This window comes from Mobula hypostoma, chromosome 16 (assembly GCF_963921235.1).
Source record: "Mobula hypostoma chromosome 16, sMobHyp1.1, whole genome shotgun sequence".
Classification (NCBI taxonomy): Eukaryota; Metazoa; Chordata; class Chondrichthyes; order Myliobatiformes; family Myliobatidae; genus Mobula; species Mobula hypostoma.
In genome coordinates this window covers 41,169,134-41,182,428 of record NC_086112.1, presented here as the reverse complement: position 1 = coordinate 41,182,428, position 13,295 = coordinate 41,169,134, and the positions used below count along the sequence as shown (strand labels likewise).

The 13,295-nt window shown below is 39.8% G+C and overlaps 1 protein-coding gene across 5 annotated transcripts in view; it reads left to right on the top strand.

Moving 5' to 3' along the window:
• LOC134357345 (transducin-like enhancer protein 1) overlaps nucleotides 1-13,295 on the top strand; it is a 125,623-nt gene that overhangs the window by 20,811 nt on the left and 91,517 nt on the right. The gene's annotated exons all lie outside the window — the stretch shown is intronic.

Sequence of the window (13,295 nt, the reverse complement as noted above, 5' to 3'; positions counted from 1 at the left end):
GGGAAGTAAGGTAGTGCAAAAAAACCGAGAGGCAGGTCTGGATATTTGGAGGGTACGGCCCAGATCCAGGTCAGGATCCGTTCAGCAGTCTTATCACAGTTGGGAAGAAGCTGTTCCCAAATCTGGCCGTACGAGCCTTCAAGCTCCTGAGCCTTCTCCCGGAGGGAAGAGGGATGAAAAGTGTGTTGGCTGGATGGGTTGTGTCCTTGATTATCCTGGCAGCACTGCTCCGACAGAGTGTGGTGTAAAGTGAGTCCAAGGACGGAAGATTGGTTTGTGTGATGTGCTGCACCGTGTTCACGATCTTCTGCAACTTCTTTTGGTCTTGGACAGGACAACTTCTATACCAGGTTGTGAGGCACCCTAGAAGAATGCTTTCTACGGTGCATCTATAAAAATTAGTGAGGGTTTTAGGGGGCAGGCCAAATTTCTTCAGCTTTCTCAGGAAGTAAAGGCACTGGTGGGCCTTCTTGGCAGTGGACTCTGCTTGGTTGGACCAAGTCAGGTCATTTGTGATATTGACCCCGAGGAACTTAAAAGCTTTTGACCTGTTCCTCTTGCGCACCACTGATGTAAATTGGGTCGTGCGGTCCGCTACTCCTTCTGAAGTCAACAACCAATTCCTTCGTCTTGCTGACATTGAGTAAGTGTGAATACAGGGGGTGCGACTAGTAAGTTTGCAGATAACCCCAGTTCGTGTTAGTTGATAGTAAGAATATTGTCTAAGTTGGCAGCAGGGTACAGAAAGTTGGGCAGACTGTTGGAGATGGCAGTCCCGACAGTTGCAAAGTGATGAGTTTTGGGAACTAAAGTGGTTGTAGGATATTTCCGGTAAATGACAGTGAGCTAAGGAATGGCAATGAATGGAGAACCTTGGATTTGAAGTACATATTGTCACTTTCAATGAAACCTGCTGGAACAGGTGGTGTACAGGTCATATTGCATGCTGTAACTGCTGCCACAATACAACACGTTAGTGAAAATAAACCTGAATCTGCAATCTTTTGCAATTGGAAAAGAAAGGGAAAATAAATAATCAAGAATTATATGGGAATGAGGTGATTGACTCCATGATAGATGTATGCAACTAATTAGAAGTTTGAAGTGTCATGCAATTCTCTTTTATTTCAAGTTGCAACACAAAATTTGGATTACTGTTTAAATTTGTCAGTTTGTCAATATGTGGACTTTCATTGTGTGCATTTGCTTCCTTCAGTGGTTTATGATGCAAATGCCTTGTAGTATTCTCTACAAAAGTCCCACAATAACTTGTTTTTTTATTCCTTGCCACTCAACTAAGACTTCACCGGAATTTAATGTCAATCTCTCATTGACAGGATGAAAGAGCACACCTAATGCTATAAAATTAAAGAAGCCCTGATCTGCTGGAATAGTTGCTTCACTATTTTGTTGAAGGATTGATGTTACTTATTGCCTTTTTTTCAGTGAAGTGATGAAGTTATTTTTGCTCATGCAAAATAGTAGTGAGGTTTTGAGAGGTGGGTTGGTGGATGTAAAGGGAATTGGGTGACAATCACAAAATAGGATGGGATGGGGTTAACTTAGGGGTTCCCAACCTGTGTAAAGCCATGGACCAATACCATGAAGCAAGGGGTCCTTGGACCCCAGGTTGGGAATCTCTGGGTTAACTGGTATGTAAAGTAAAAGTAATTCTACCTGCATTGGGCTCCCAGTGTCAGCCAGGGAACTGCACTTGAAGGTCCCCTTTAAATCAAGTACAAAAAAATCAAGTACATAAAGGCTTCACGGATGCTGGAAAACCTGCTACTGCATGTCTAGCCTGTGGGTTGGCAGGGCATGCATGCTTCATTGAAAATAATGCAAGTGCAACCAGATGTGTATTGCATAGTCCTGCATGCGTCAGGGGTCTCCATATGTTACTGCTTCAGGCAGATGAAGGACCTGCAACAAAGATTACACGCTGTGAGTGCCCGTTTACAATTGTATTTCCCTATTCAAAGATATTGAACAGGGCATTGCACAAAAATGTAGTAGTGTCTGGGTAGTTTCATTTAAATTGAGTACTTTAAGCTTATTATTTCATACATATCCTTTTATATGGTCAGGAGTGAGGAACTAGTACCACAGACCTCTTCCATGAATTAATAAGATCATGACTTACAGTACAGAACTGACAAAATTACTTATTTGCCTTTTTGCCCATACTCCTTACTATCATTTTACTTGACAAATATATAATTCCCAAATTAAAAATTTACAAATAAGTTGTCATCAGTTTTAGAAGGGAGTTCGACAGTACATGGTACTATATTCAACAGTGCATTAGAAGTGTTCCCCAGCTTTGTTCTTGATAGCTGTCTTAATTTTGACTCTATTGAGCAGAAGTGCTTTCTTTTGATTTGCCTTGTCAATTTCCCATGATGCCTAGAACATGGTGGAAATCAGTGTTTAACTTTTTCCTTCTGGGGAATGCAAACATGGTTTGTACATTTTTTTTGTGCTATTTATTTCTTGATAGGGTATCCTTGCTGTAAGTCTATACGTCCTGCTAGGATAATATATCCTTTTGGATGTATTGATCTGATGTGACTGGTTCTGATTGAATGAGGCCTGTGTATTAACTGGCACTGCTTTTGGTCCTCTGTATTATTATCCCCTTGGTATAAAGGCTAGTGATCTGTTTGTGATCCTGATATCTTCTGTAGAAGTTTAACATTTTAATTTGTACACACAGATCTACAATCTCAGTTTTAGCGTTTTCTAGACTTTTCACCATTTAAACACTCCAATTTTGGTTGTCATGCCTGTTTTCATTTCAATTTATTTACTATTACTTTCCCATGCATTTAATCTTATTTGTGATTTTATGTTTCAATTTGCACTGCCTACAGTGTCACATTTTTGTTTTTCAGCTTTCTGCCCTATCATTTAAGAGGAAAATTAGTGAAAGAAGTGCCAACTCTGATCCCTTTGGGGTTCTTTGGTCACGTACTGTCAGTTAGAATATCTCATCATTACCTTCACTCTGTCTCCTGCCACTTAGCTAGTTTCCTAAATGGTTCAATGGGTCGCCTTCAGTTAATTCCATGAGCTATACAACACTAGCTAATTGCTTATGAAAGAAACTTTCATCCCTTTTGGTTCTTACTCTCTTCTTTCCTGACACCCGGGGTGAAGTATTGCACAGATGATTTTTTTTTTGAAATTGCTTTGCCCTGAAATATTTATAAATTTACACTGAGGTTTAGTTAAGCAGGTAAATTTCATTGCAAAAATCATTACTGAAAGCTGAACTGTTTCTTTAAATAGGCTTTTTCTGGAATCTGAGTGAATTGAATTAAAACAGAGTCCTTAAACTTGCATCTAATGTGTATTAATAGAGGTTGAGTGGATTTAAAGCTTTTTGTCTTTCTACATAATTTTATGGTTATGGCATAGCTTGCATGGATTTTAGGACTAATATGTTTATGTAATTTTTAGGCCTCTTTTTAATTTGAGATTAATAAATGATCTAAAACTCCCTTGGTGTTGACAAATTTTGCATGTAACTTCTCATTATAACTGCATTTAAAAACTGCCTCCAGGTTTTCTATGAAGAAAGTTTCATATGGCACATCTTTATCTACAGAGTGTAGCATATTGCGCAGCACGTTAGTATAAAACTATTGCAGTGCCAGGTTTAAAATCAGGGTTAAATCCTGCTGCTGTCTGTAAGGAATTTTTATGTTCTCCCCTGACTGTGCAGGGTTCCTCCAGATGAAAGGATGGCAAAATATCATCAGATTGATTTGCTATTTAGCCTGGAAGGGAACCTAGAGGTATTTCTCGACCTGGTTAGAAGAAACCATGGATTTGTGATATTCTCATGAAGAAACCTTGGTTAATTGATGCAATGGTTGGTAAAATCCAACATATAATACGCATTACAGGTGTGAGGTGCTGATAGTGGAGGGTGTGAAAGTTTTGAGTTAACGATAAAGTGTAATTTAACCTGGTCTGTGCTGATCTCCTTGACTGTTTTCAAAGCAGTATCCTCCAGCAACTTGAAAGTGATCCATCACATTTCTGATATACTTAGTCATGGTTGAAAGGTTTTGGGAGGTTGAAATGAATTATTAGATATAGTGTCCTGCCCCTGATCAGCAGTCAATTGGTTGATCAGGTGGTTAAAAGGTATTAATCCTATTAACTGTTGGAGTAGTTAGATTCTTTTTTTGGAGTCGGTTATTGCCTGGTATGTTATTTGTGCAGTATTGGTCTCTGTCGTCAGATATGAGCTGTTTCAATGCCTGAAGAATTGTGAATGAGGATAAATATTGCGTTCATCACTAAACATCCTGTACTTTCAGGTGAAAGTCCACACCAGAAACAATGCTATTCATTACGTGGATTTTTGCAGCCAATGAAATACTTTTAATATGAAATTAGTGATCTTATGATGTAGGAAGCTAGACAGTTGATTTGCAAACAACAAACTCCCAATGACAGCAATATGATCATAATTTTGTTTTTAGTAATTGGGTGAATGAGAAGTTTCTTGGTTGGGGTATGTCAGAATCTGGTTTATTATCACCAGCATGTGATGTGAAATTTGTTAACTTAGCAGCAGCACCACTAGTAAAGAGAAAAAAATAATAAATTAAATAAAAATAATGAACAAGTAAATCAATTACGTATATTGAATAGATTTTTTTTTAAATGTGCAAAAGCAGAAATACTGTGTGTGTGTGTGTGTGTATATATATATTTTTTTTTTCAAAAGTGAGGTAGATTCAATGTCCATTTAGGAATCTTTAGTTATCTTTCCTGGTCTTCAGTGCAGTGCTTTAGAATCTCTTGATTTCACAATTATGGAAGATGAAGGTGTTGGAAGTTTGGATACTGCTGTGAATAACTCCTGCAGTCGTGTCCTGGGGTAGTGATGATTGACTTCCACCTTCCTTTGTGCTTGACGTGTCTCCAGTCACTAAAGACATTTTCTGGGAATGCTAGTATTTCTTGATTGAAGGTGATTTTAAAAATAGGATTGCATTAGATAAATGATGCTGAAACTAATCTTTCAGCCCATCCAGCTGATTTTGGTGTCTTTGTACCTCTTAAAACTCTTTTAGTTTTTCCTCATCTAAATCTAATATTGTAATACTTTATTTTCCTCTGTCATTTGAATGTCTCACATTCAATACATCATCATTTGCTTTAACCACTCCGTGGCAGTGAGTTCCACATTGTGGTAAAATAAATTTCTTCTCAATTCCCAATTGGATTTTATGCTATATGGGTGGCTTCTCACCGTATATCTTCACACAAATATTGTCCCTGAATCAAATCAGTTAAAAATTTTTATAATTATGTGAAGTCACCTTCTCAGTCTTCATTAATGGAAAAAGACATCTGGTCTGTCCATCCTTCTATTTCTCCAAACAGCCATCTTGACTATCAATGTCTTTTTTTAATATAATCTGATGTTCAACTTGCGCATAGTACTTGAAATGCGGTTTCATAAAGTTAAAACCTGCAACAAACAACTCCCTTACTGTTCATTTCCTTCCTAACAGAAATAAACATTTTTTCAATACCCTTGCTAACAGGGACGCAATTTTTAATGATTCGTGTATTTATAGCCCATGTTTATGTTGTCCTTTTTTCCATTTTAGACATGCATCTTTTCAAGTAATAAATGTCCTTCCTATTCCTCATACCAAAGTGTTCCTGTTTGTATTTAGACAATTAATATTACATTCTGTAATTACTAGCACTAATTATCCATGTGTTAAATATTCATTGCATTTTTTCATAGATTTAGTAATATTTTGTATACCAAATAGATTCATGTTCTGTATCTTCCACTGCTGTTGCCAACTAATGTTAATTGTAAGGGAAACGGACACCTTGATTTATACCTGTCCATCCTGCTAATGAACAAATATTTTCTTTGTGTATTGAAGTCTGAATTCAAGTGCTTCAAGTAGAAATGAAACTGAGTATCAGGAAAAAAGTTATTGATGTGCAAATACTACTCAGTAGAAATGTTGCTCTGCCCATCCATCATGTTGCTAATGATTGATTGAGAGCAGGATAGTTGGGTCATACTTCAGTGGTTTCATTTATTCTGATCTTTCTGGAATGACCGACTTTCTATATTATTTACTAGATATTTGTCTGCTCAAACCTGTGGGCAGCCACTGGTAAAGGGTTATCAAAGGTGCTGGATGACTGATTCACCGAAGTCCCACAGGGAATAGATATCTGATCCTTATTTGATCTGCATGACATTCCAGATCCTGGCTGCACGCTTTTGAAGTCCTTAAGGGCAGTTTTGAGATGTTTTGACAAGATGGTCTGTTCTTTATTTAATGTACATTATGGGACATTACTTTGACAGTGCAAATTGCTAACTTTCTGTTTTGAGGGCTGGTGTAAGGGGAAAGTGATACGAGATTTGATTGTTCAGACAAAATTTATCTGTGTATTTTCAAGAAGAAATAAACCCGTAGTTTATAGGAGCAATTCATGAAGTTGTTTTATTGACCAGCATGAAAAAGGTGGTGTTGTTTGAGTGCATCAAAAATTATTACTTCAGTGAGGATGATCCATACCAAATGTTTTAAAATTCCCCTTCAATGTTGAACGCTGCTGAATTCTGGGCAGAGTTTATCCCTGATCCAAACTGAATCTTCACATCTATGATGGAGAACTGGAGGATTGTTGGATGATTCCATTATGCTCAGTTGGATAGACATAGACATAGACGTATTTGATTGATCCCAAGGGAAATTGAGTTTCATTACAGCTGCACCAACCAAGAATAGAACATAAATATAGTAATACAAAAACCACAAACAATCAAACAACAATATGCAAACTATGCCAGATGGAAATAAGTCCAGGACCAGCCTATTGGCTTAGGGTGTCTGACCCTCCATGGGAGGAGCTGCAAAGTTCGATGGCCACAGGCAGGAACAACCTCCCATGCCGCCCAGTGTTGTATCTCGGTGGAACATGGCCGGAGTCCAACAGCAATAAGTTCAATATCCGGGCTACAAACACGTTCATCAATCATAATATGACCAGGATTGCACCATCCATTGTTAACCAGAACAGCAAGCCCCCAACTCTTTTACGCTTACCACTCTCAGTGCACTTCCGGTCAGCCCGAACGGTCTGGAAGCCCTCCATGGAGAAGTTTTGGTCGGGTATGTCCACGTGCAGTCCAAGTGGAGAACTCCTTTTCTGCATAAGTCCCTGTTGTCTCGACCTGGTCCTCTTTCCTTACCTTTTTGATCCCCCTTAGCATCCTCTGTGTGTTTTCCTCCAGATTTCAGCCGGGGTGTCCGCTGCTCTGTTCGCTAAACCGGCCGGCATAAGCGTAATCAGCTGGTCCCTGGAATAAACAATGCGACCATACTGCTGCCTCGCTAATGAGACGTGTCCGAATGTAACTATTTCCAGCGCTAAAAAACCCAAATAAAATTCTCTCCACCAGCATGTTAGAGAGGATGCAGCTTCAACGTGTTAGCGTGAAAAAAATACAACAAATAACGTAAGTTAAAAAAGTAAGAAGAAAAAAGTAAGAAAACTAGTCGGAACAGCTGTAACAGGCTATATGCACGACCAGCGTATGCACACTAAAAATATACAGCTATTACAGCTATTATTTTCACCTTTTTTTTTGGACTGATCATTTGTCAATCTCATCCATTCCCTCTATTCCCCACTCTGACCTTTTACCTCTTATGAACTGCCTATTACTTTCCCTGGGTCCCTTCCTTCTTCCCTTTTCTCCTCTGGTCCACTCTCCTCTTCTATCAGATTCCCTCATTTCCAGCCCTTGACCTTTACCACTCACTTGGCTTCACATTCCAGCCAGCCTCCTTCCCCTCCTCCCACATTTTTATTCTGGCATCTTCCCCCCTTCCTCCTCAGTCTTGAAGAAGGGACTCGGCCCAGAACATCGACTGTTTATTCATTTCCATAGATGCCGTCTGACCTGCTGAGTTCCTCCAGCGTTTTGTGTGTGTTGCTCTAGATTTCCAGCATCAGCAGTCTTTCTCATGTTTGAAATGAAGTATTGTCTTTTTCCAATGCATCATCACTATTAAAGTTTTTAGGTCTGAGGGGCAATGGTTTATGTAGAATGAAAATGCAGTTTGAAGTGACATAAATGTATGGCATTTTAGATTTGTTTATGTGGTGATTTTTCTTTTGGCTTTTGGTTCACATTCTGTTGTGTTTTTGGATGAGCAGTGATATGGCCCATAGCTTTCACAAAATTCACTTTCCTTTTCAAAACCTGGAATCTGAGACTGAGCCAGAGGCCCTAGTATAGCTGATGTTTCACTCAGCTAGAAGCACCCTGTCATCCAGCATTCTTAATGCTTTGAAACACCTTGGTGGGGCTGGATCACTGAATGATAGGTGTCAGGAGTAAGCAGTGACCTCAACAGCTAGAGTTGGTCAATGGTGGCTAGTTCAGCAATCAGTAAACCACACCCCACTAACTCAGCCACCTACCAGCCCATGGTGCATTGTGATTAATATTAGCTATCTTGTAGCAAGTTCCTCCGGAAACCATATGTGTATCATCTTCCAGACCAATAAACCCAGCACTGGGGATTAAGTTAACACTGGGCAAGTTAACTTGTTTGCATGACGAAAAAGCAGGGTCCCAAAATAAACCCTCTATTCCAACCTCTGGCTTGGAAGAGATTACCAGGCAAACAGAGGAGAAGTTCAAAGAAGCTCAAAACTTTCTTGAAATGCAACATCCCTGCTGACCCCTGGGAACCTCCTGGACCATGCCCACTTGAAGCTGGAAAGGACCTTTTTGGAGTCATATTAAGACCTCTTTTATATATTGGGAGAGGTCAGGAGTCCTGCAGAAGGAGTTCATCATCTTGCACACTGCTCACCCATTCTTCCCTTTGGGCACCTACTGTCCCATCTGTGGAAGAGTCTGCTCACTCGTCAGCTCTGAAACCATAACGTCAGAGTGGAATTCTGAAAGACTCACTTGGAAGAGGAGGAGGAGGAGGAGGATGAAAAATGGAGAGGAGAGCAGCGCTCAATCTTCTTATCAGCTCTGCGTAAGCAAGAGTTTCTGCAGATGCTGGGAATCCAGAGCAGCACACACAAAATGTTGGAGGAACTCAGCAGATCCAACAGCATTTATGGAAATGAATAATCAGTCAACGTTTCAGGATGAGATCCTTCTTCATGCAAGGTGTTTATGTAGTGAGATTATATGTTCAAAATCTAATCCAGGTCACTGGCATTTCTTAGAGATCGATACTTGCATTGCTTCAGGACTGTTACATTATTCAAAAGTATTTGCTGATCTCTTTTGTTGCTATTCAAAAAAAAAAGCTAGAGTTTTCTCTGTGTTTTCAAAATTCAAGCTTCAAGTAATATCTAAAATAGATGAATTAGTCACTCATTTTAAACTTTATGACTTTGCAGTTTGAAAAATACAACTAAAATGTGGCACTTCAGTTCCAATTCTTTGACTCTAAAGACCTTTGGGACATCTTGAGAATATGGAACTATATTGTATTCCTGTTTTTATTTCATAGGATTGATAGCAACTTAAAATCATTCTAAAGGTAATTGGCAACCAAAATATTGGCAGACTTATTTCCTGTGAGTTTCTAGTTAGTCCATGACCCTTCCACCAACATGAACAGCTCCCATACTAAGGATCACAGATGTAAGGGGAAAGAAATCTCCACATGACATGAGGATTTTTTGCTTTATGGTGTATAGATGGCTTCTGTAGTCTTGGAGGGATTTGATGAATTATATGGTGAGGAAAAATCTGCACAGCTGTGGAAAAGGAATGGGTATAAATAAAGAATTGGCTTAGATATGATGGATGGACATAAGGAGATAATGCTGCACCTTTATAAGATACTAGTCGGGCCGCACTTTCAACAGTTTCAACAGTTTTGGGCCCCATATCTCAGAAAAGATGTGTTATTGCAGAGTGTCCAGAGGAGGTTCATGCAGATGATTCTGGGAACGAAGGGGTTAACATATGAGGAGCATTTGGTAGCTTTAGAACTGTACTCACTGAAGTTCAGAAGAATGCAGGGGGATCTCATTGAAACCTACTAAATGTTGAAAGGACTAGATAGGGTGGATGAGGAGAGGATGTTTCCTATGGTGGGGGTATCCATAACTAGGGGACACAGCCTCAAAATTGAAGGGCAATCCTTTAGAATAGATGTAAGGAGGAATTTTTTTTTATAGCCAGAGAGTAGTAAATCTGTGGACTGCTCTGCCGCACTGTGATGGAGCAAGTCCATGGGTATTATTTAAGGCGGAAATTGATTGTTTCCTGGTCAGTCAGGGTTTCAAAGGGTATAGCAAGAAGGCAGGTGTACGGGGTTGAGTGGGATCCGCTATGAGCCATGATGGAATGGCAGAGGAGACTCAATGGGCTGAATGGCCGAATTCTGCTCTTGGGTCTTGTGGTCTTATGATCTAATGGCCTCCACCTGTGCTGTCACCTTGCCATGATACAATGAGCTATTTTTAACAGCCACTGTTTTGCTGCATATACCATTAAGCAGGTATTGCACTATTACTGCGATTAAACTAATATATTTGTACCCACATTAAGAGTAAACCTTTAATAGGCAAAACAATAGTCCACTTACAAAAAGCAAGCTCCTACAAATAGTTGTATGATGAACCCGAAGTTTTAGAATGAAGCTGAATAAGGAATTATTCCCTCCTCTGCCCGTAAACCCTTGTTCATTTTCAAACTAGTGCTCTGGGCTTCTTTATGTCGTCCTAGGAGTGCAGATATGGCTGTGGATCAACACCTCACCCGAAACGTAGCAATTCTTACTACTTCCACTAATATGCATCAGAATGTCAGCAGACATCCCACCTCTCCTGGAAGATCCAGGAGTCTCCCGCATATCGATAGTGGCTCTCTGATGCCCGGAAATTATATACAATATCCTGGAAATAGATTTTTTTGAGAGGGAGAGCAAACATCCTGATTGGTCCCTCTTCGTGCTAAGAGTGGTCCCCAACCACCAGGCCGTGAGGAAACAATATGATTTGGCAATATGTAAGGATATGAGTCATTTGCACCTTTCTTCATTCCCTGTCACACACTGTTAAACTTGAACGCATGCAAGATCATTACGCGTGCGTCATCCATGTCAGCGTGGGGAGAAGATCAACTCCTCAAGCTTGCAAATGACGGCGGGCTGAAAAGTTTGTTTGACATAACATCTCTGCTGGCATTCTGGATCAAAGTCAAGGCTAAATATCCTGAGGTGGCCACGAAAGCACTGAAAATGTTGCTTCCATTTCCAACATCATATCACTGCGAAGCGGAGTTTTCTGCAATGAATGCAACGAAAACTAAATTGCGGAATAGACTGGACATAAGGAACCCCCTTCGAGTATCGCTGTCTCCCCTCACCCCTCGATGGGACCGTCTTGTTGCAGGAAAACAAGCCCAGGGCTTGCACTGGTTCAACGATATTGGTGTGTTGCGATGATTGTATGTGTTCATACGGGGAAAATATATGCTGTGCGTTTAATATCCAAACGTTACTTAAAATGTTATGATGCTATTGACTTATCACCTATATTCCGGTTGTGATTAACACCCCCCCCCCCACCCCCCCCCCGCGGTTGGCCGGTCCGCAAGAATATTGTCATTATTAAACCGGTCTGTGGTGCAAAAGATATTGGGGACCCCTGCTAAGTAGACCTATCAGTTTTCTCTGTGGGCGGGCTTTACTGTCGACCTCAAAAATAATGACAATGTTGCTCGCTGCACTGTTTGCAACAGTGACTTTTCTATTGCCCATGGTGGGTTAAAATGTAAAAGACATATTGAGGTGAGTTTAACAGGTGTCATTACAGCATAGATAACGTTATTTAAACTAGCTGGCTAGCTGCTAAGGAGCTACGCTATTGATGTCCTACGTGATGAGGCCAAACTCCCTGTAGACTTGCTTAAAGTTGTAATAGAATAAACATGATAATATAATATAAGCACATATTTTAATGTCACGTTTGCTGCATAAACCCAACTTGGTTTACAGATTAGACAAAATCACTAGACAAAGTATTACATACACCCTTGGAGGTCGGCGGGCGGGGGAGGGGGCGGGTGCTAACCTCCCTGAAATGAGATTTTGCAGGGTGGGATGTCTGTGTCAGTCTAACTGTATTTTGAAATTGTGTCTCTAGTGGAACTTTTCCAACAACTTTCTGAGTGAAAGACAAGAAAGCCATCAACGGCATTGCATATTTTGCATATTTTAAATAGTTTGATGTTTGAAAACCATTGTGAACCTTAAGACATAAGCAGCATTGTTTAACACTGTAACAGATTTTTGGTTATAGATAATCGGATAACGCATCATGTGTAGGCATGATTTTATGCAAAATATAAAGCAAGAATTGTACTTAATTTGCAGTTCTCCTTTGGTTTTGAAACTACCATTCAACAGTCTACTAGCACAATTTATCCAAGGACAGGAATTTATCTGTGGCCTACAAAATAGTGTCCACATTTAAAAGCAATCCTTTGGGTGTCTTGATGCAAAAGGTGTTGTCAGTTGTGGTTATTTAAAGCAAATAAAATGTCTGGTTTATTAATGTGGGTTCCTCTGTTTCCTTTCCCTTTCTGTTGATACCAACTCCAGTTGAGTGAAGTTTTGCTTGTATTACTGCTTCTTTGTGGAGGTTAGTTTATCAGTGCTTAAATAATGAGTGGTTGCACTTGTCTGGCATCGAGAAATTTGTGCTTTCCATCAACATTTAACAGCTAATAATCATGAGCAAAGACTTTGCCTAATCCAGGACCTCGGAGCCCAATTTCACTTACTTCCTCAAAAGATCTGAATCCTAATCTTCACCCTTTTATATAAGAAGGCGGAAAATACTCAATGTGGAGAGGGAAACAATTAATGCCCCATATTTATGATTTATGGGCTAACCACTCACCACTTTCTCCCTCACCACAGATGCTGCCTGGTCTGCAGAGTACTTTCAGTATTTCTGTTTTTATTTCCGCGTACTAGCATCAACAATGTTTTGGTTTGTAACCTTCAAATTCTGTCAAATCAGAATTTAGCATTTTATCAGTCATCATTATACAAATCCCCTTCGTTTTTTTTTCAAAAATGGTGTAAACTAGCATATTGTGAAATAACAGCATAATCAAAGACCCCTCCCCTGAGCATTCTCCCTTCTCCCCTCTCTCATCGGGCAGAAGATGCAAAAGCCAGAAACCACAGAGCATCAGGATCAAGGACAGCTTCTACCTTGCTGCTATATTTTGG